Source organism: Sinohyriopsis cumingii, unplaced genomic scaffold, assembly GCF_028554795.1.
Source record: "Sinohyriopsis cumingii isolate HCF-2022 unplaced genomic scaffold, ASM2855479v2 utg001397l, whole genome shotgun sequence".
In the NCBI taxonomy this organism is placed as follows: domain Eukaryota; kingdom Metazoa; phylum Mollusca; class Bivalvia; order Unionida; family Unionidae; genus Sinohyriopsis; species Sinohyriopsis cumingii.
The window spans coordinates 4,887,501-4,911,418 of NW_028315993.1; the positions used below are offsets into that span (position 1 = coordinate 4,887,501).

Below are 23,918 nucleotides of genomic sequence, written 5' to 3' on the forward strand. Positions count from 1 at the left end.
GCTATTTTTCTCCACGCAGCTAGTATTTCAGCAAAGTTTTTATTGATAAGATCGTTGAGTGATTTTGTCAATTCGTAGGTTTCAAATCCTGGTAGCATAAAATTTAGTAAATCTGCTTCAGCTATTTTATAATGATTCATATATAATTGTTTGATATTTATTTCTCTATCTGCAACTTAATAAGTACCGACATTTATTGCCTGAACAGTATACTGATTGGTATACTTAAGATCTGAAATAATCTGATTTAGATGCTGCATCGTTGCAATGATCTGATGTTTTAAATCGATATTGGGATACTCCAGGATATAATTTTTAAACAACTGTACTAATGTTGTTGATGTAGTTGTATACTCAGTTTTTATTCTACTAGCTAATTCTCTGAAGTTTCTTTCATTAATTTTAATATTGGTTTCAGCCAAGGAAATAGGTAGGTGATACACTTTGCCAGGACCAAAATAAGCAAAATAATTTATCCCACCCCATGGATACAAATTTCGATATTTTGGAGTTGTTATAAACTTGGCTTCGTCAGTGATAAAATCATTTAACTTCGGTTCTGGTGGTCCTTCATGCACGGGGGGGGGGGACATCCGGCCAACCTAAAACAGTTCTGATGGAAGATTGATAAATATCTACGACATAATCAGGAGAGTTTATTTCGATTGCAGAAGACGGCGTTGGTTCATGAACGTTAATTGATATTTTTGACTCTTTTCCGGTGATATTTTTTATTCTGCGCTGAAATTCATCGTTGATTTGTTCAATCTCATAACTACCAGTGGGTATCCCAACAACGTTCCAGTCAGGTGTTCCATCGGGTTTATTTTTATTAGCAAATACAAGTGAATTATTTGCTGGTGTACCATTAAATGATTTCGATCTGATATTTGGCCAACTATAATATACTGGTAATTGCGCTAGTGCAATTTCTTTTACTGGAATTGCAGTTGGAAAATTGATGTTAAATTCAGGATTAGTCGAACTTAATGAAATCATCGTGCTCTTGTGCGGGGATGTGTTTGTCACGATCTGCTGGAGTAGCTCTACTGATGTCATTATTAATACTCGTACCTTTTATACAGCGCAATTGTATATTTTAATCATCTTTGAAAACTTCAAATCAGATATAATTCCATCACTGAGACTCGCTGATAACAACGAAGATAATTTGGAATACGGGACAGTTGCTGTGTGTCATTTTATCATGTAATCGGATAATGTTTCATTCGTGCAAGTACATATTCTTTTGGCAATATTATTAAAAACACATGCAATCGTTGTTATAGCTGAAATACAGATTGTCACAGCTACTGGTGTCATCATTATCATTGTTGATAATATCACACCGGTTCCAGCAACAACAGCGGATACAGAATAAGCAATCACGTCGACGATAACTAGTTATCGTCGATATTTTTTTATTTTTACTGTATATTGTTCGACGATATCTTTTAATTTTACTTGCCATTCACGTGCTTGATTGTACCTGTAATGTTGCGATGCATCGTCGATTACTCATTATTATTGTATGCAGTATATTATTGAGGTGTTTCAGCTACAAATTCCAAACACAATCAGTGAGATGTTGAGGTTAATGTCTTATCAGCTGCTTCCAGTGTAAATATTTCTTCGGTTCCTTTATTTAATACAACAGTCACAACCCCGGAAAACTTATCAGTTGAATGACGCCATGGATACGTTGTAAATATTTCAAATTTTGCAGCACTGAACACAGACAACCTGTACACGCCATTGACTGTTGCGGTATATTTGAAAGTATTATTCTGCGTTGACCATGTTGTGAATCCAGATGATACTGTGCACATGATGTTGGTAATATGCCCGGGAGTTATTCCCGTTGGAAGTTTAATCAGACTAATTTTATTAACGATTTCAGGAATCCCCGCCACGATGTCTTCTTGTGTTTTTTTAATCGTATCTTGATATCAGATAGTTTTGCGTCAACGGTCAACGGATTACCAAAATATTCATCTGCGTTTTCGTTAAGTTTTCTAAAATTTCTATGGAGATTTGTAAACGCGTTTACATGAACGTCATACTCGGCCCGCATCGTGGATAATTTACCATCTACGGTGCTGTAGTTGACGTGAACATATTTTTTCGTTGCTGCGTCTTCGTCGGATGTTGGATCTCGTAAAACTACTATTTTATTCCCGTTCATGCTGAGTTCTCCCGTCATTGTGTCACCGGTATTTTTCACGCGATTAGCAACGCTTTTTGCAATTTCATCTCTGATAGTTGTAAACGATACACTTGAATCCCTGATTTTTCCGCTGTAAGTAAACACATGAATATTATCCGTGACCGCACCAATTACTGGTCGAACTATATCATTCCATTTGATATTGCTAGATTTTAGTTTACCATATCGATCCTGAAAAATAACAACCTCATCTGGGTCAACTCCAGCAAGATTCATAATATCAGCGAGGTCATCTTTAGTCGCGTACTTCGACAGATCAATGTCATCTTTCTTTTTTTAACGCCGGTGGAAGAAGATCTTCTTCCGTAAATATCAACCATTATAATTTAAGATCTGTTTAAAATAATCGGTTGCTTGTATAATCATGCACGACTTTATGTGGCGGTTTGGATGATTTTGATATAGCGTTAAGTACATTAATTACGTCACGGCCACATATTGGCGGATCTGTCATTGTTTGTGTGGGTAGCGTTGAATACCAAACTCGCGCGTGAAGTGGTGCAACATACTTGATAAACTCACGCGGTGGAGCTAACCCGTATTAATCAAAATAAACGATTCCACGTGGATCAACCGCGTAAGATGCCCAATGAGTACCGGGTCCTGAATTTGAATCGAGATTAATAATACATGTTTTAACACTGTTTGGTTGTTTCGGTAATTGATCTCGCATAAAAACACCTCTGAAGTCTTTTTATTTTTGATCGTTTAGCAGCAGCATCGAGTAAATGAAAATTTGATGCTGGAGCGTCTAACGAAGTGATCCTGGAAGCCTCAGACCTCTTCCCCAACGCGATCCTGGTAATCTTAGACCCCTTCCCTTTTTTATATCCTTTTCCTGTTGCCTTCTTTAATGCCATTCTAGCACCTGTTCCAATAACCCCTAACGCGGCTGCTTTTGCTATGGCTGGAGCGTCAGCAGCTATTAACGTTGGTATTGCTGCAAGATGTGGAAAAATACCACCCGTTTTAACCATATCTTTACTGGCACTCGGAAAAAGAACAAGTTGAACTCCAGTTTTTTATTTCAGTGCTTTATTGAAGTGTTTAATTTGATTCTTGGTTAGTGACAGTTTATTTGGACCACCACTAGAAATCTGATCTTGTTTTAACGTTAGTTTTGTTTCGCAGATTTTTGTTGAATTTGATTGAAATTTTTTCATCTGACCGGGAGTCAGAGTGACATTAACGTGACTGTATGACATTTTTATGATAAATACTTGCCATGCTCCAAATAATGATTATAGATTTTCCACTGGTGCATCAATGATTCTCATTCGACCGCCACCACCTTCAAGTAACATGGTATTTCACTAAGTATAACCGCGATTGCTCTGTAAGTACCATACATAACTGGTGGACCAGCCGCGAGTTCTGGCGGGGTATTAACATGAGCTCGGAAGTGTATATCAACGACGAATTGTTTAGATAGATCAAGATGCTCCAGCGAATAGTAGTAAATCGGATACAGTCTTCTAAAATCTAACTCTGATATTTGCAGCCCTTTGTCTATGTTTAGATCACGTCCCATGAATGTCATCAAGCGATGATATGCGCATGCTACATGATTATTGTAAAACTTAATGATATATCTTCGGATGGTTCTTCTTTTCCGTTTTTCCTCAACGAAACCTCGCTAACACCGAAATCGTCAAATATCATATGTGAACGTTCCTGATTATTTAACCGGTTATTATTTTGCAGCGCAATAAAAATATGTCGTGGCGCAGAAACACCTTGCTGTGATGCTATATGCCATGTAAATATACCTTTAATGGTACAACAGAGACGCACTGTGGGTAGTACTCAAGAAACTTGGTTGTCCTCAGAAGTTTACCAACCTCATTCGGCTCCTCCACGTTGACATGACTGGAGAGATTCTCTCAGACGGTGAACCCTCTGAGAAATTCCCAATATCTAATGGTGTCAAACAGGGCTGTGTACTTGCTCCGATACTCTTCAACCTCTTCTTCGCACAGGTACTGTTCCATGCCATCCGTGACCTTGACATTGGCATCTACATTAGGTATCGCCTGGATGGATCAGTGTTTGATCTCCGTCGCCTAGCTGCAAAAACAATGACGCTAGAAAGACTCATCATTGAAGCACTCTTTGCAGATGACTGTGCCCTCATGGCCCATGAAGAGACTCACCTACAGGCGATCATAGACAGATTTTCTGAAGCCTCCAACTTATTTGGACTCACAATCAGCCTAGGAAAGACAGAAGTCCTCTTCCAGCCCGCCCCAAACACTGTCCCCTCACAACCCTGTATCACCATTGGCGACACGCAGCTGAAGAATGTGGACAGTTTCAAATACCTTGGCAGCACAATATCTAGTGACGGCTCCCTGGACAAAGAAATCACTGCGAGGATCCAAAAAGCCAGTCAAGCACTCGGACGACTTCGAACCAAAGTTTTGCAGCGCAAGGACATACGCCTGTCAACAAAGATGAAAGTATACAATGCAGTTGTCCTCACGTCTCTCTTGTATGGCTGTGAAACGTGGACACTCTACCGAAGACATATCAGTCAGTTGGAACAATTCCACCAGCGCTCCCTGAGATCCATTATGAGGATCAAGTGGCAGGACCGAATCACCAACCAGGAAGTCCTTGACAGAGCCAACACAACAAGCATCGAAGCCAAACTTATCCAGGCCCAGCTTCGTTGGAATGGCCATGTCATCCGCATGGGTCAAAGCAGAATCCCAAAGCAGTTGTTCTATGGCAAGCTAGCCCAGGGAAACCGAAACCACGGCCGCCCTCATAAGAGGTACAACCTCAAGATGAACATCAAATGGACAGACCTCCAATCCCGCCAGCTCGAGCTCGCTGCCTTAGACAGAAGCCATTGGCGAGCGCTGACCAGAAAAGCCTGTTCCGCCTTTGAGGATGACCGCCGCCAGCGTCTTGCTGCAACTCGGGAGAGACGTCACTGAACTGTATCACAAATACCACCAACCACCGGTGTCCCATGCCCCACCTGCAACCGCCTGTGTGCATCGGAATTTGGACTCAAGAGCCACATGCGTGTCCACCGTTGAATGAGATCGCACAACTTGTCTTCCTCGACTCGAGAGACTACCATTATACCTTTAATGGTACTTTGAATAGCATCTGTGGTTACCTTTAACCATGATAGCAATGATTTACCGCCTTGATCCATACAAGACAATAATTTCTGTTCTTCTATGACCGATGGAGTTAATACCGGCATCCACAGTGAGAGTTTCGTTATATTTACTCTACCAGCATCAGTAACACCCCCTCGCCAGATCGCATCATCATCACCAACTTTTCTTAAGAGTACAACTGTGTTTCTAACTCCAAAGATGACTTTTCTAACATCTCTGTAAAATCCGAAGATGTGAGACAGCGGAATCGCACACGAAAAATTTCTACCTCCTAACAACATTGCTCGGCGTGTTGCAAATCCGAAGTTGTAAGTCTCGCTAACACATTTTATAATATCAAAAGCAGAAGGTGGTCTATCTTCATATTCAAAATCAACTGGTTGTGGATCAGATGAAGTACCTCGTGTTGTTTGTACTTTAATATATTGAACATGATCGGCGTAGTTGGCAATATCTATAGCAAACATCATTGATGGACCAGCTGATCTTGCAGAATCATCAGAATATCTTGCTAGACCAATTATTGTTGTAGCAACATCGACATCCTTCTGAATCGATTCGATATTTCTTCCATCAATCATGTATGTGGCGCTATCAAATAATGCCATGATCCCGTTGTGGACAAAACCAACTCGTGCATTGGCATCGTATGCAGTACCATCCGCCTTTACAAGTTCACCTTCTACTTCAATAAATGCCTCAGCGGGTAAGAAATATATACTTGTATCCTGAACATGAAGTTCGATACGCCCCCGTTGATTTGGTTGTCTTGCATCATGGGAATAAAATTGATAATCACATACCGATTCATCCTTGATGACCGGTTCATCCATTTTAAATGCTGAGTCGGATATACGTTTAAACATTTTATTATATTACTTCGATTTAAATCAATTATCGACGAACACGGAGTCCACTTCCTGCTATCAAATTTGCAGTAATATTTCTTTGTAATTCATCAGATTCTTGATCCATCAAGGCTGCTAGCTTTTTATTTGCGGCTTGATCTATTATTTTACTGACGTCTGCGGGCATATCTGTAGTGCTTGGTAATTTTACTGGTTGTGATTTTCGTCGCATTAATCGTGCTGGTCTATCTTTGATTGCCAGAAACGCCTTACCAGCAACATTGACAATTGCACCAGGAGCTTTTTCACGAACAACATCAATAGCTTTCATAAATAATTGTTTTGCAACAGGTGCCACTTTTGGAGCTAATCTTCTAAATAACCCTTGAACAACATCACCAAGTTCATCTCCGTAAGTTGCTCTGTAGATTGGTAATCGTGAGTTTACCGCTCTGACCTGTACGGGTCTATAATGTCTATTGTAAATGATCATTGTTTTGTATTTACCATTTATTTAACAACTAGTCACTGTAATCATCAACAAGTTCATCGATAAGTTCTCGGTAAACGCTGATATCCATGATACCACCTTGAAATAATCGCCGACAGATATCAGCTGCTTCATTGATTATTTCCAGTGAGTTATTTCCAGCTCGGTTTCCTCCAATAAGAACTTCTAACCGTGATACATCATTGAGAATATTATCAAGACAAACATAATTATTTCCTAAACCACTACCCGTAGCACCAGGTTTTTTCCTGGAGATTGTGGTCGATGAGGTTTTTTCATCTCTTCAAACACATCATGTCTAAATTTGTTATATCCTGGATTTTTTATATTAATAATTGATTTTATAGAGGCAAAATATAATGCAGGAATCCAATCATTTTGTTCTATATAATCAATAAATTCAGGTTTTAGATAATTTTCTCTGAAATCATAACCATGTGCAGCGATATTAATTAAAATATCCCTGTCGGTAAAAGTATTAAGAGCATCGTCAAGAAATACATGTTCTGGTAATGGTTTTTGTTCTGTTTGTTGTTGTGGAGGAGGCTGTTGTTTTTCTGTTGCTGTGATAATGAAAGATGTACTTGTGGTTGTTGTATTCGTGCAAATTATATATCTATTGCGTTAATAAATGCAATATATCTACTATCAGCTTCTCTAGCCTGATCAAGTCCATAGTATATACCCACCTGTACCAAGTATCACGACTGACATTATCATCAACATACTCGGATTTTAAAACCCTTTTTCGTTCATCAAAAGTCCTCGCGGCAAACTCACCCAAATGATTTATGTTTTAAATTGATCTTTGGTAAATGTTTCCTTCACATCAACCCTAGCCTTTGCTTGTTCTGTTTCAGTGATATCCTCGGGTATTTCTTCACTAACAGGTTGAGATTGAGCTGTAGCTATATCAGCTGGAAGATCTCGTAAAATCTTTTTTGTTTGTTTGGTTCTTCTTGCTATGTTTTCAGTTTGTTCTGCGGTTTGTTTTGATACTGAAAGAAGATCTTCCTTGATGACAATTGTAACCTTCTCAGTAGCTGCAGTGACAGGTTTAAATAGTTTTTTAGTGTCTTCTTTGTACTCAACTTGTGCTTCCTGCTGCGCTTGTAGGTTGTTTTTAAATGAATCTCTAACAGGAAGGAATTTCTTAATTGCTTCTAATCGTTCTCGAGCTATTCTTGCAGTATAAGATTCCGGATGTACCATTTTATTATAACAATAATTTTTTTAAAATAATAGCAGCAGGAAGGCGCGACCTTATATATGTAAACAAAGTACATACGAAAAAAAAAACGTGACCTTATTTTTTCGTATGATATTTTGTTTTAAGCAAATTATATTTCAACCAAGGGGTTTGTTCGCCCTTCCTGCTGATAGTTTATATTCATTTAAAAGAGGACTTGATGTATTTTTTATTCATTTTCATGATAACTTTATGTAGTTTCCATTCATTTTCATGAGGACTTTATGTAGTTTGCATTCATTTTCATGAGGACTTATTGCAGTTTGTATTCATTTTCATGAGGTCATTATGTAGTTTCCGTTAATTTTCATGAGGACTTTATTAGTTTGTATTCATTTTCATGAGGACTTTATGTAGATTGCATTCATTAACTTGAGGACTTTCTGTAGTTTGCATTCATTAAAATGAGGACTTGATGTATTTTACATTCATTTTTATGATAACTTAATGTAGTTTTTATTCATTTTCTTGAGGTCTGCATATAGTTTCCATTCATTTTCCTGAAGACTTTATGTAGTTTGTATCCATTTTCATGAGGACTTTATGTAGTTTGTATTCAATTTAATGAGGACTTTATGTAGTTTGTATTCATTTTCATGAGGACTTAATGTAGTTTCCATTCATGTTCAGGAGGACTTTATGTAGTTTCCATTCATGTTCAGCAAGACTTAATGTAGTTTGTATTCATTTTCATGAGGACTTTATGTAGTTTGTATTCATTTTCATGAGGTCTTTATGTAGTTTGTATTCATTTTCATGAGAACTTTATGTAGTTTGTATTCATTTTCATGAGGTCTTTATGTAGCTTCCATTCATATTCATGAGGTCTTTATGTAGCTTCCATTCATATTCATGAGGTCTTTATGTAGCTTCCATTCATATTCATGAGGTCTTTATGTAGCTTCCATTCATATTCATGAGGTCTTTATGTAGCTTCCATTCATATTCATGAGGACTTTATGTAGTTTCCATTCATGTGCAGCAAGACTTTATGTAGTTTGTATTCATTTTAATGATGACTTTATGTAGTTTGTATCCATTATCATGAAGATTGTATGTAGTGTGTATTAATTTTCATGAGAACTTGATTTTGTTTTGTATTAATTTCATTAGGTCTTTATGTAGTTTGTATTCATTTTTATGGTGAGTTTATGAAATTTTTATTAATGTTAAATGAGGACTTTATGTAGTTTCCATTCATGTTCAGGAGGACTGTATGTAGTTTGTATTCATTTTCGTGAGGACTTTGTGTAGTTTCCATTCATATTCAGGAGGACTTTATGTAGTTTGTATTCATTTTCATGAGGACTTTATGTAATTTTTATTCATTTTCATGAAGACTTTATATAGTTTCCATTGATGTTCGGGAGGACTTTATGTAGTTTCCATTAATTTTCATGAGGACTTTATATAGTTTGTAATCATTTTCATGATTATTTTATGTAGTTGGTGTTCATTTTTATGAGGACTTAATGTAGTTAGTGTTCATTTTTATGAGGACTTAATGTAGTTGGTGTTCATTTTTATGAGGACTTAATGTAGTTTTTATTCTTTGTCATGAGGATCATATGTGGAATTAGCTTTAATGTTAACTATGCCATCTTCTATTAATCAAATTATTATTATTATTATTATTATTATTATTATTATTAGTATTATTATTAGTAGTAGTAGTAGTAGCAGTAGTAGTAGTTGTTTTAGTAGTAATAGTAGTAATAGTAATATTAATAGTAGCCTTTAATATGGCTTATGTTTCTGTGTCAATCATATTTATAAATCTAAAATCGTTCGAAAATCTAGGATGTTGTGTTGATGGATGTTTTGGACTGGCATTATTCAGTATGTGATAATATTTCAGGACACGAAGTACAAACTGTCATAACAAACGTAATGCTTAAACCGCCATTTTGAGACCTACCGTGCTTTTCTTTCGGATTCACCGGTTTATTCTTCCGAAGGAATAGTATGTCATATGTGTTTTAATTTTATGTTAACTTTCGTTTCATGATTTCGTGTAAACCACAATGATAACACAGAAATGGTGTTGTAGTTCGCTGCCAGTTTGAGACAAGTAGTTATACAAATCTGCGTCTTATAAAATGAAATTTGTGACACCATATGTATTATTTAAAATGCACTTAGAATTAATCACTTACAATCGGAGGAAGAGAACCGACGATATTGTAATATGATGCCTAAGAGTGTCGGTAATTAATATTGACACATGTTAAAATGCCTTCTCGAATGGGCATCCTGGACACACCCAAAATGCGGAAGAGAATAATGCAACATACAGTATAGAATTAATAGAAAATTTAAAGAATTAAGGATAGAGTATACAGTATTAATACAATCGGGTTATTCAGGACCAGACCGGTTCACTGCAGATGAAACAATTCATTTGTGATTTAAACGGATAAATCGGGAACAAACTGTTTCTTTGTGATTCAAACCGGTTTTTTTTTTTCGGATCGAGCTGGATTCAATCCAGTTTCATCCAAATCAAGTTCAAACCGGTCTATTCTGGATATAACCAGTGTAATACAGCTAGGACCGGATGAAACCAGTTTAAGTCAATCCAGTTGATTCTAGATCAAAGAGGATCATTCAAAATCAAACCGTTTATAGCGGACTGATCCAGATCAAAATGTTTGAATTAAAAGTTGATTTATTCCGAATCACACGGATTTGTTCTGAAAAACCGGTTGAATCCAGATCAAGCCGGTATAGACGAGTTCAAACCGTTTCAAAGCAAAAAGACGTTTGTAACGCATCTGACCAGTTTTTTTTTCTGGATCAAACTGGTTTACTACCAATCAGACTGATTCAATCCAGTTAAAACCGTTTATTCTAGATATAACCATTATATTCCAGATATTTCCGGATACAACCAGTTTGAACGAATACGATTCATTCCAGATCAAACCAGTATTCGCTGTTTCTCGGATCCACCAATTTATTCTTTTGTACTAATATTAAATTCTAGTTGATTGAATTGAATGTTTTTTGTTTTATAATGATCGAAGCATTTTATGTAAACCACATAAAAAAAAAAATGTTTTTTCTATCAGTTTGTTAAATCTGTAACTATATTAGTCTGGATCATATAGGTTTTTTCCGGATCAGACTGGATTGAACCACTTTTATCCGGAACAAATCGGCTTACCCCGCATCAGACCGTTTTATTCTGATCAAATCAGTTTAAACCCGTTTTATCCGAATGAGACTGGATTTAACATATCTTATCGGGATACAAACAGTTTACTCCGATCAGACCGGTTCAAACTAGTGTTACGAGCTTATACTCATAAAATAAGTAACAGAAAAGAGTCAAAGAAAATAAGCTTTGTAAAATTTTGCAAATAATTTATTTCCCCTGAAAAAACTTACATTACCTTAAAATGTAATAGAATACAAATTATGAAAAACTAACTAACAAACAACTATATTAAATATTCGTAACACTGGTTTATTTTGGATCAAACCAGGTCAAACCCGTACTTCCGTATCAAACTGGATAGAACTGACTTGATCCGGATGAAGCCAGTTTAATTCGGATAAGACCGGTTACATTTGGGGTGAAATCGTTTTATTCTGGATCAAAATATTTCACCCCGGTTTTTTCCTGATAGAGACTGGATTGAACAGGTTCTGTCCAAAACGAACCATTTACCCCTTATCAGACAGAATGAATCAGGGCCAAACCAATTTGTTCTGGCTGAAACCAGCATCAACCGTTTTTCTTCTCCTACGGATCAGATCAGGTTTTACATGGGATATAACAGTTCAATCCGTACAAATCAGCTTATTATGGATATAACAAGTGCATTCCAAACAGGATCGGATAAAGTCAGTTTAGACCAGTCTGGATCATTCAAGATGAAACCGATTCACACAGATCGAACCGGTTTATTCCTCATCAAACCTAATCGATCTGGTTTAGTCAATTTGTTTGATATACTGGGGATCAATGACTTTTTTCGAGATCAGATGACACCGGTTTAGCTGCCAGTTTGTGAAATCCGGAACAAGCTGATTCATTCTGATTCAAGCCGGCATTTTCGCAGATAATATTTAACAGGACACGTTTTGTCCGGATCAAATCATTGTGCTCCGGATCGTTTCGTCTTAATATGGGTCAGACCATTTTTGATTAACTGGTGTATTGTTCAGTACTTATATTATAGCTCATATGTTTTTATTTTGTTTATATTGTTCAATGCCTTTCATGTAACACACAAAGAATAAAGATGAAATCATGGTTCTCAACAGCCAGTTTGTTAAACCTGAAACAAACTAGTATATCAGGATCAAACCAGTTTTTTCCGGATCGGATTATAAAACCAATTGACTTCCGATAAGACCGGTTCAGTGCGAGTCAAAACGATTTATTCAGGATAAACCAGTTACAACCGGCTTATTCTGGATCGAAACACTTGAAACCGTTTTTATCCTGATGAGACTGGATTGAACAGATTCTATTAGGAGTAGACCAGATTACTCCGGATCCGACCGGATCAGTCCGCGTCAAAACGGTATATGCTAGATCAAACCAGTTTTACCGCATCAGACTGGATTGAACAGATATTGTCCGGATAAATATAGTTTATTCAATATTAAACCGGGCGAATCCGGGTCACATCTATTTTTTCTGGATCAAACAATCTCGAACCCGTTTCTTTCCGGTTCACACTGGAATGAATATGTTTTTTATGTGGATCTAACCAGTCTTATCTGGATGTGAACGGTTCAACCTGGGTCAAAAATAGTTTATTCTGCATAAAACCAGTATATTCAAAACAGGACAGGATAAAAGCAGTTTAAGTCAATCCAGATTTCCAGATGAAACAAGTTACTTCAAGATCGAGAAAGTTTTTTGAGTATCAAAACAGATTGAGTTCATTTAATGAATATTTTGATGTATTGGGGACCAATCGGGTTTATTCGGTATTACACCGATTGATTCCAGATGAAACCGTTTTAGCTGACAGTTTGAGAAATCCGGAGCATTCTGGTTATTCTGGATCAAACCGATTTTATGCCAGTCTGATTGGATTGGACAGATTTTTTCCAAATCAAACCATTTTACACCGGGTGATGCCATTTTGATTCAGGTCAGACAGTGTTATTCTTGATCAAATCAGTTCAAAACCGTTTTTTTTAACAAGTCACTGGTTTATTCTCATGTATTCATATTATGTTATAGTTGATTGATTTTATTGTTTTATACTATTCGATGGCATTTATGTAAACCACACTGAATAAAACGGAAACGTTGTTTTTCACCTGTCAGTTTGTTAAACACGAAATAAATTTGTTTATTCTGGATGAAACTAGTTTTTCCGTATCAGACTGGATTGAACCGATTTGATCCGGAACAAACCGGTTCAATGCGGCTTATAACGGTTTATTCTGGATAAAACAAGTTCGGACCGGTTTTATCCGGATTAAACTGTATTGTGCAGGATTTATCTGGGACAAACCAGTTTACGCCGGATCAGCCTGGTGGATTGAGATCAAACCAGTTCAAACTTGTTGTTTTCGGAGCCACCTGTTTTATTCTTCAGTACTAATATTATATTCTAGTTGATTAGATTTTGCTATTTTTATATTGCCCGGTTAATTTCATGCAATCTACAAAAGAACAAAACAAACGTTGTCTTTTTATCTACCAGCTTCACAAATCCGGAACAATCTGGTTTAATTTGGATCAAGCCGGTTTTTTTTTTCAGGATCAGACTGGATTAAACAGGTTAAAAACATCTTACTCTGGACGAGACTGGTTCAACATGTGTGAAACCGGTTTATTATGGATCGAGCCAGGTGAAACCGGTTTTATCCGGATGATATTGGTTTGAAAAGTTTTTATCCAGATTTTCGTTTACTCCTGGTCAGACCCCAACAGTCCGCGTCAAACCGGCATATGCCGGATCAAACCAGTTCAAGGCTGATTTTCCTGATCAAACTGGATTGAGCAGGTTGTATTTGAACATATACTGTTTACTCCGGATTAGACCTGTTCAAGCGGTTAAATCGTTTTATTCTGGATCAAGCCAGTTCAAACCCCCTTCTTTGGATTCCTCGGTTTATTATTCAGAACAAAATATCATCTTCTAGCTGTGATTTTGTTTTCCTTGATCGTGTTCGATGCGTTACTTGAAAATCACAAGTAATAAACCAGAAATATTGTATTTATCCCAGCCAGTTTGTTCAATCCGGAAGAAACTGATATATTCTGGATCATACCATTTTTTCTGTATCAGATGGAATTAAAACGTTTTGATGTGATGAAACAAGTTGAAGCCACTTGAAACCGGTCTTTCCGGATCAGACTGAACTGAACTGATGACATCATGATCAAATCAGTTTACTCCCGATCAAACTGGTTCAATGGAAGTCAAACCGGAGAATTCTGGATCAACCTTGCTGAAGCCGATTTTATCCGGTGGAGACTGGACTGAATAGGTTTTATCTGCAAAGAAAAAAAAAACAGGTTACTGCAAACCAGACTTTTAAATCGGTTCAGAACCGTTCAAGATTCTCTTTCTTGCTGGATTTAACGTTTATCATGATCAAAACAGTTTGCTCCTGATGAAACCGGTTCAAAACGAGTTAAAACAGTTTATTCTGGATATAACATCACTGGATAAAAGATGCTTAAACCAGTCCGATTCATTCCAGATGAAAACGGTACATTTGAGATAAAACCTGTTTATTCCGGATGAAACCAGATTGAATGTATTTAACCTATATTTTGATATATTGAAGATGCATTCAGGTTTATTCCTGATCAGACCGTTTGACTCCAGATGAAACCGGTTTAGCTGTCAGTGTTTGAAATCCGGAACAAACTGGTTAATTCTGGATTAAACAGGTTTAATGCGGATCAGAGTAGATTTGAAAGGGTTTTCCAGATCAAACTGAATTACTCCGGATCAGAAACTTTCAATTTGGGTAAAAACATTTTGTTTTCGATCATAACAGTTGAAACAGTTTTTTGGAAGGGCAACTTTCGGTTTATTCTTCAATACTGATACAATGTTATAATTGAGTTGATTTTATTTTGCTTTATTTTATTTGATGCCTTTATGTAAACCAAAAAAATAAAACAGTATTGACTTTGCCTCAGCTGCCTGTTTGTTAAAACCCGAACAAACTGATTCATTCTGGATCAAACCGGTCATTCCAAATCAGACTGAATTGAACTGGTTTCATCCAAAAAACAAGCCATTTGACCACGGGTTAGTCCGATTCAATGCGGTGGGAACCGGTTTACCCTGGATCAAATCAGTACAAACATTTTTTTCGCCAGATCAGACTGGATTGAACCAGATTTATCCGGATCAAAACAGTATAATTCGGATCAGACTGGTTAAATGCGAGTCAAACCGGTTTCTTCTGTGTAAAATCTGTTCAAAGTGGTCTTTCTTGTATGCACCGGTTTCATTGTCTGTACTGATATGTTGTTGTAGTTCGTTTGGTTTTTATTCGATGCATTTCATGTAAATCACAAAGAATAAAACATATTTTTTTGTTTACCTGCCATACTCTTAAATTCGGAACAAACTGGCTTATTCTGGATCTAACTGTTTAGTTCATGAACATATTGTATTGAACCCGTTTGATCCGGATGGAAACAGTTTTCGACGGATCAATGCGGTTAAATCGGGGTCAAACCGGTTTATTCAACATCCAATCAACTCATTCCGATATTTTCCAGGTTAGACTGAATTGAATATTTTTTAACCGGAACAAACCAGATTAATTCGGATCAGACTGGTTCAATACAGTTTAAAGGTACAATAGTGCAGAGTGTCTGGAATTTTGTGAATGTTACAGATCATGTAACTAATGAAATGTGTCGACTTATAAGCTGAAATAATTCACAAAAACCTAGAGTTTGTGAAGACTCAATTAGGTAGTTGATAAATAAACGAGAGAAAATGTATTTTTGTGGCGGCTCGCTTTGATTGAAACTTGTAGGTCACGAACTGTTACGGAAGCCTCACGTGGCCACAAAAATGTAAACGTGGTTGTAATTTAAATATCTACTATAAACAAAAATGGCGGACACACGAGAGAGTCAAAAACGTAAAGTTTGCCCGCGCTTGTCCCTTTCCGAGAAGAAACGTTGAAAAACTCAAATAAACCGAACGGGACTTATCAAGGATTCGTCTTGGGGACTAGTTTGTTCGATGGCGAGCATTGATGGAAGAATTAGGACTGGCATCAGACACTGAAATGGCGAAGTTGTTGTTGGACAGGTAGGCCAATGTCTGTGTTATATGGTGATACACCTTAGTTTCCTCAGAATCAAGTACCTGTGATGTCTGTGTATAAGTGGTCTCCAGTTTCAATATCTTATACATACTGTTTGTTTGAAAGCACACTGTTTTATTAATACAATGTTTGCACAAGGACTTGATTTGCTTTGTAATATTCCCAAAATAGATGTGATCGGTTGATCAATATTTCACTCGGTGACTGCATTGTGTGTATTGTATGTTGGGGTGGAATATAAGTTTTATTTTTTATAACAGCGTCATTTTATACACTGTCAATTATCTTCGTGAGACAGGCTTTTCAAATTCGGCTAGGGAACTTATATACATTTACAAGCGTTATCAGTATTTATATCATCTCTCTCTCTCTCTCTCTCTCTCTCTCTCACACACACACACACACACACACACACATTAGGTTAATGTGACTTGCACTTTACTTGCATAAAAGTTTAATAACCTTTTCATGTAAACATGTAGAACAAATAATGCATGTTTAATGTTGAACTGTTAGTAGGTTTTTTAATATCTGAATGTTGAACTGATCCAGTAAAATGTTGATCTCATGCCTATGATAGGCTGAATGCTAAGATTTTATTGTACATCTTTTAACTACTTACTAGTAAATTTATTATAAAGTATTGTATTGACTACAATTACAAAGCGATCTCTAGTCATGATAGGAAATGATATTATAATGCTACCAGAATATATGGGTCGCAGGTTGTTACCTTATCAGTTAAAGTTTTGAGCTGCAATCAAGTAAGTTTTATTTATGTCAAAATATGTTAGATCTGTTATTATGTACCCTTGCTAAAATTAAGTATTTCAGTTCTAAGTGTTTAACACAAATCACAAAGAAACAGATTTAAACTCTAAATTATAATACAAATGAATAGTTATTACATATTTTTAGTTACAAAGTTACGAAGAATGTAGCATAGGATGAGCCAAAGCATGCAGAATCACTGGCCAGTACATATTCATGCTTCACATCAACACCTGGCATAGTGTTTTTACGACATACAGAGATAATGAAGACACCTTCACTATCTGAAATATCTGCTATTGAGTCAGGAAAGTAAAAATTACAAATTTCTTGCAGAATTTTCTTTCTTGGGGGAGTGGTTGCTACAGTTGTCATGTTACTGAAAACAATAATGTAACAAATACAACGCTGGTAAACGGAACTTTTTAAAAAAGTTGCAGCAGGTTGAGTCCCCACTTCATACTATTCTTAGTTTGAGCTAGAAGAAAAACAAAATACCATGAATTTCACTTTCTTAGAAGTGGGATAGGGTGCCTCAACTGTGCAACCTGATGCATGGAAAAAGGCAATGTTTACTGTAATTGTTTTGGTTAGGCAAAAACGTTCCAGTATACTGTGTTGGCTAACCCAGCTGTTTTTCCTCCACCTTCCACTTCCCTCACTACAGGTAAATGAATACTTTGAGAACCAGTAATTGTATAGTTTGAAATTGTGATTACATATCACACATGCCTTTTTTTTTGCTGTTTCCCATTTATAGCTATGTCACACATGCAGTTTTTGCTAACATCCTCTTCGTATCTATCCACTTAGCTCATGCTGAATGCACATAGGGGCATATTTAATTTAAAATAAAATATTGAGATAATTATAAGATCCCATATCTCAATAACTGATTTTAATTGTATGTATAAGAAGTGAATTTCCTCTATATTCATGTGAGCCACATGTATCTGGTGTAGAAATGATGGGAACTGATAGCGGTAATTTTGAAGACAATGGGCAAGTATAATTAACATACGTTTTTAATAGCTTCATAAAATTCAGTAATCTATTGCAGTGAACATAATTAAATAACTGTCATCATGAATGTCATTGTCTAAATGTTATATCCTTGTTCATATATGTTCTGTTCTCATAATGAATAGGTGTTCATTATACCTAGAAATTATTGTATTCACTTTTATTACTTAGGATACGGTGTAAAGTTGTAATTGTTGTTTTAGGTTAATAACTAAGTCCTTAAAAATGACAATAAATTTTATACATATTAAAAGGCTGCAGGTTAAATACCACCCCACCCCCACCACCGGTGAGACTGTGTCAGCTGCCCTGGTGTCTCCTTGGGAAGAGCACTAAGCTTGGATTTCTCAGAAGCATAGAGCCAATAAAGCGTTGAAAGTGCTATACAAATACCAAAAGAATACCCTTGACAAGAAACTGAAAGCAAAAAAAAAAAAAAAAAAAAAACCAACAATACCTGGCCCTCAACAAATATACTTGAAAGTGAGTAAGTCATCCGCTGAATATTACTTAAGCTGGACATCACTGACTATACATTTGTATTTCAAAGGCCAATTATTTTTCCATCTAAAATGTTGGAAGGAATTAGTCTATCACAGTCATATTAAATAATTTATATGTTTTTGTGTGTGTTTGAGAGAGAGAGAGAGAAATTCATATTTCACCAGTGAAATTTAACTTTAAATGTATTTTCCAAATATGTTTTATCGTATAATTTGATTTCACAGAGTACATTTTAAAATGATAAGAAATTTCTAAATCGCATCTATGGGTGAGTACTCCACTTTAAAAGTGCCTTTCCTGGGTACCATTTATTTTTTAATGGAACAGCCCTGACATAATTTTGATGTATAAATCTCACTAAGTAGCACATCATAAATTGCATTGCTAAATTATATTTGTTCTTTATGGACAGAAGCCCAATGTTGACTACAGTCATCGGTAAGAATCATCAGCTATGGAGAATAAAAGCCAGTTGGGCAAATCACAGAATCAAAATAACCAACTGTAACTGGATGTTGGTATTGCGGTAGATGAACATCATCAGGCTACCAGACATTTGAAGTCAGTTATCACAGAATGGTTCATAATTGGATCAGTCAACTCACTGTACCACTGTACCCCAATTGTTGAGGTTTTGTTTGAAATCCATACAAGTGCAAATTAATTCATGCTTGGTCTTTCAAATAACGTTGGAAAGATGACTTTTAATTTTCCTCTCTTTTCTTCAACTATTCTCTTCCATGTCTTTACTGAAGGTGACGGGTGCAATGACTCTCCAGGCCATTCAGCCCAGTATTGTTCCTACACAATAATGGAGGATATCAGCAAAAATATATTGACTATTCACACACTGGACAAAAGGATGGTTCAGAGAAAATCACCAGCCCTAGAAAAGGCAGGTGTTCAGAAAACCATGACAGAACTGAATGAGAGAGGATTAAAAATCAAGGAGGTGGTGACAGATGCTCATGTAGGAATCGGATCAGTTATGAGGGAATTATTTTGTTTTGTTTGCAAATATCACCATACTTTTCAGTCCACATTATATCACAAGTTATACATCCATACACTTACATAAACTTCTCATTATATTGATCTGTGAATTTTTTAAAATTATATCCTTTTACATGTATTCGTAAAGAATTGCAAAATTTATTTGCGATGATTATATTACTGGATTTTAGTTTTTTCCTCCTTAGGCACTGCATTTTCTTATTGTGTTCATTTTATTATTTTCAGAAATACCCTATCCCACCATCAAACACTTTCATGATATATAGCATGTTGCAAAAAACCTTGGAAAGAAAATAATGAAGGTAAGAATCCTCTCTAGTCCACCTATTAATCAGCAGTCTAGGACATTGGTATTCTCCCAATAAATATCAGCAACACCAACATTAAATTCACACAATCAGTACAAAACCTAGGTTTACTCTGGACAGTGCTCTCACATTGCACCAACATGTCATGAACATATTCAAGGCTGCATATCTTGAGCTGAGAAGCATCAGCTCAATTCGCAAATATCTTTCAGTTGATGCCACTAAAACACTTGTGTGTTCATTAGCACTTTCATGACTGGAATATTGTAACTCAATTCTGTCTGGTTTATCTCAATATCTGCTCCAGAAACTTCAAAACACAACTGCTCGGATCATGCTTAGAGTACAACGATCAGATCACGCCTCCACGCTGCTCTATACCCTATACTGGCTATCCATTCGATCCAGAATCAAACACAAATTTGTTCTCTGTGCTACATTTCACTGTCGGACTCTAGTCCAACATACCTATCCAACATCACCCATGTGTACACACCAGCAAGATACTTACTCCTCTTCTGACAATCGTATTCTCATTATTCCCACTATGAAAACAAAGTCATATGGACAGCGTTCTTTTGCATACCTGGGCCTAGCAACGTGGAATGAATTGCCCACTGAACGTAGACACAAAGAAACAGTGATCCCATTCAAGAGTGCTCTCAAAACTCAATTATTTCGACTGCAAGAACAAACTTAAAGACCTAAAAATGTTTCCTACCTTAAATATTCTTAGCATGTTTTTTATGCTTTCTAATTTCATGGTGTTTGTTTTTGTAATCATATCATAATACATGTTTTTTATATATCTTATAGGTGTTGTCTAATGTTGTAAAGTGCTTAGAGCTTCTAAAGATTAGGCGCTCCTCATTATTATTATTATTATTAATTTCAAAATTTTGTTTTTAGGGATTCAGCTTTGTCTGGAGTTGAAGAATTTCAGGAGACGGAAAGTGTTATGATGGGAAAGTCTACAAGTTTTATCAACCCATTTAAGTAAGTATACTAACAACAATAATTGTGATACAGACACAAAAGGAGAGTATTTGTGTAGTTACCTAAAAAAACAACCATTGTGATACATGCATGATATATGTAACCTAACTAAAAATAATGGTATATATATATATATATATATATATATATATATATATATATATATATATATATAAGTGGATGGTATTTGTGTATAAATGAGAAAGTTGCTCCTAGAAAAGCTTTCTTTTCTCTACAAGTTACAAATGTGTAATTACAATATATCTTAAATATAGTATAGATGCATAATTGAAATCATGAAGATGGCTGTCATAGAAAGGAAATGAATACATTGTATTATAAACACAAACCACACTAAGGCCATAGATAGGGGCCATCCATTTAGTACATACACATGGTGGTGGTGGGTCTACTGATATGTACATACGCATAGGAAACCGGGGGGACCTCGATAACAATTTGTCTAATATATAACCTGTTTGAAAGGGTTCAGTCGGCGTTTTTAATTATAGCGGACACTCGACAAACTTGTTAAAGTTAGGCAGCTTATTTCTTTCATGCAGCCAGACATTCAACGTCAGTGGACTATCTGTTTTATTAAACACGTTAAAATTATTAATCCTTGATCATTTCTGCATGGATTAAATATAGGCCGTTCTATAGAATTCGGGTGGTGGTGGTGCGGCAAGCGTACGTACGCAGGTGGGGTGTGTGTAAAAAAGTATGCATGCGTACAGGGATGGGGGGGGGGAAGGGGCCAAGCTTTGCCAGATTTTTGTGTATGTACTAAATAGATGGCCTCTGAAGAATTTTCTGTTTCCACTTACCTGTCTAACTGATCTAAACAGCCACTGACTCAAAATTATATTTTTATGATCTTTTTTAATCATACTTTTTCTTTTGAAAGTAACAACTTTCCCATACCTGATGCGCTTTCCAACACACAAAAAAAAACTTCTAAAAATTTCCTACCAACCTACCAAAATTTGAAAGCCTGTTATGAGAGAGGGGAATGAATATTATTATGTTTTTTTTCTGGTCTTACAATGGAAGTTTCTGAGAGTAACTTTGAAGCAGATGACCATATGTCAGATGAAGATTATAATCCAAGTTTAAATCTTTCATTCAGGTAATGAAAGTTTAGTATCTTTTCAATAAAGAATTTTTATGTGATTAAAATGTTATCATGTATGTAACTGTGTAACAGATAGTGAAAAGATAATGAAGCTACTATCATACTGCCTGATAATATCATTGGAAATGTTTTTCTTCAGAATCTCTGAATATTTATATGAAATCCAACAACTATTAGATTTGTATACTAAAACTTCATAAGATATAACTTTCTCTTCTTGCAGCATTTTATGAAATGTCATAAATATTTTATTTCATTTTTATCTTTAAGACCAGACAGTAACATTTGTTTGGAAGATGCTAAAGAAGAAGACGACACAAATGATGAGGATGATGGTAGTGATCAACCAGAAATAGAAGGACCTGATATTTGGCGTATTCATACTGTGAAAATACCTTTAACTTTGTTGGTGACAGTACTTTTATAGTTTATTACAGTGCACTTCTAAGTCTTCTAAGATTCATCAGATTTATCAACATTTCTTTTACTTTTACAAAGATACATTTACTCCATTACCAGCAAAACTGTTAGATGTGCTCTGAAATGTATCAGAGTTTGCAAACTGGAGGATGTTACTCAAATTATATTACTATACATGTTGTCATCATATCAGTTAATGTATAAACTAATGTTCCTGAATTGTTAGACTTGTTTATGCATACTGTACTGGAGGTCATACATATATGTTAGCTGTTAATGTCAGTGGGTTCACATTTAGTAAATGGCAGAATAAAAATAAACATATAGGTAGGTAGAAGTCCCTGTTTATTACACAAAACTCACACCAAATTAAAAAACGAACTCTTTATGGTATGTAAAATAAATTAGGTTTTATATGTATCTAAAGGTTTGTGTAAATGGACATTGTGCCAAGAAATGGTGTTCACAGCCTCTGCTGAATAAGCAACTACATGGTAGTGATTTACTTTTGGCATCTGCCATACTAATTAATGTCTGGCAGTACCTTTCAGAATATTGTCATGTTTTTAAAATTTCTGAAGCTACCTATGTTAAGTTTTGACATTTCATAAAATTCAAAGGACATATTTAATTCCATCCATTGACCAATATTGGATTGACCATCAGGAATACATATTACAATCATTACATGGAAAGAAAGTTGTAATTCTTGGTAAGTCAAATTTCAGTTAATATAGATAAACCTCAAAGTTATATGAAACCTATAGCTATATCCAATATATACATGTCCTTTAAAATTCCAAATATCATGAAAACACCTTTAACCCAAGAAAAAAGACATAGCGATTGGTGTTGTTTTATCGTCATGTTCAGCACTTGGTTTTGATATCAATTGTAATCAGTATTATGGCTCAAAGATGAATGAAGACAAATCAAGGTGTTCAATGTGCTTACCTTGTTTCTCAGGATCTCTTAAAATTATACAAAATATTTTTTATCTTATCTCATGTTAACACTTTGACTTGAAATTTGATCATTCGGCTTGTAAGCGTATTTTGAAATTTAGTTGGGAAAATGAAATTTAGGTCGGGAAAGCTGGATTTCAGCATTTAGTCATTAATTTCAGGCTAAATCCCAGCTCTGATCATTGGTTACTCAAAAACAACATGGCAGTTGTTATTATAAGATAGCTATTATTATTATTTATTACAAATGCTTATATGAAACTTAGGGCCAATACGAACTGCATCCTGGTATTATGGGGATGGTAGAATGGAAAGCCCTGGACATTCAGCCCAGTATTGCACATACATATTCATGGAAAATTCCAGCTAGAAAATTGTGTGCATCATAACAATGGACAAAAGAATGACAGACAGGAAAAACACAAACTAAGAAAAGGCATGCTTTGTAAAAGGGTTGAATTTCTTAAAGAAAATAAAATAAAAATTGTAGAAGTCGTCACATATTCACATTTGCAGATTACTGCGCTGAT

General features: G+C 35.8%; 1 long non-coding RNA gene across 1 annotated transcript; it reads left to right on the forward strand.

Annotated features, from left to right (window-relative positions):
- The first annotated feature begins 20,753 nt into the window (after positions 1 to 20,753).
- On the forward strand, positions 20,754 to 22,769 carry LOC149772565 (uncharacterized). The gene is made up of 2 exons (XR_016417682.1): positions 20,754 to 20,868; positions 22,274 to 22,769. It is a non-coding gene; the product is annotated as an uncharacterized LOC149772565 (long non-coding RNA).
- The last annotated feature ends 1,149 nt before the right edge of the window (positions 22,770 to 23,918 follow it).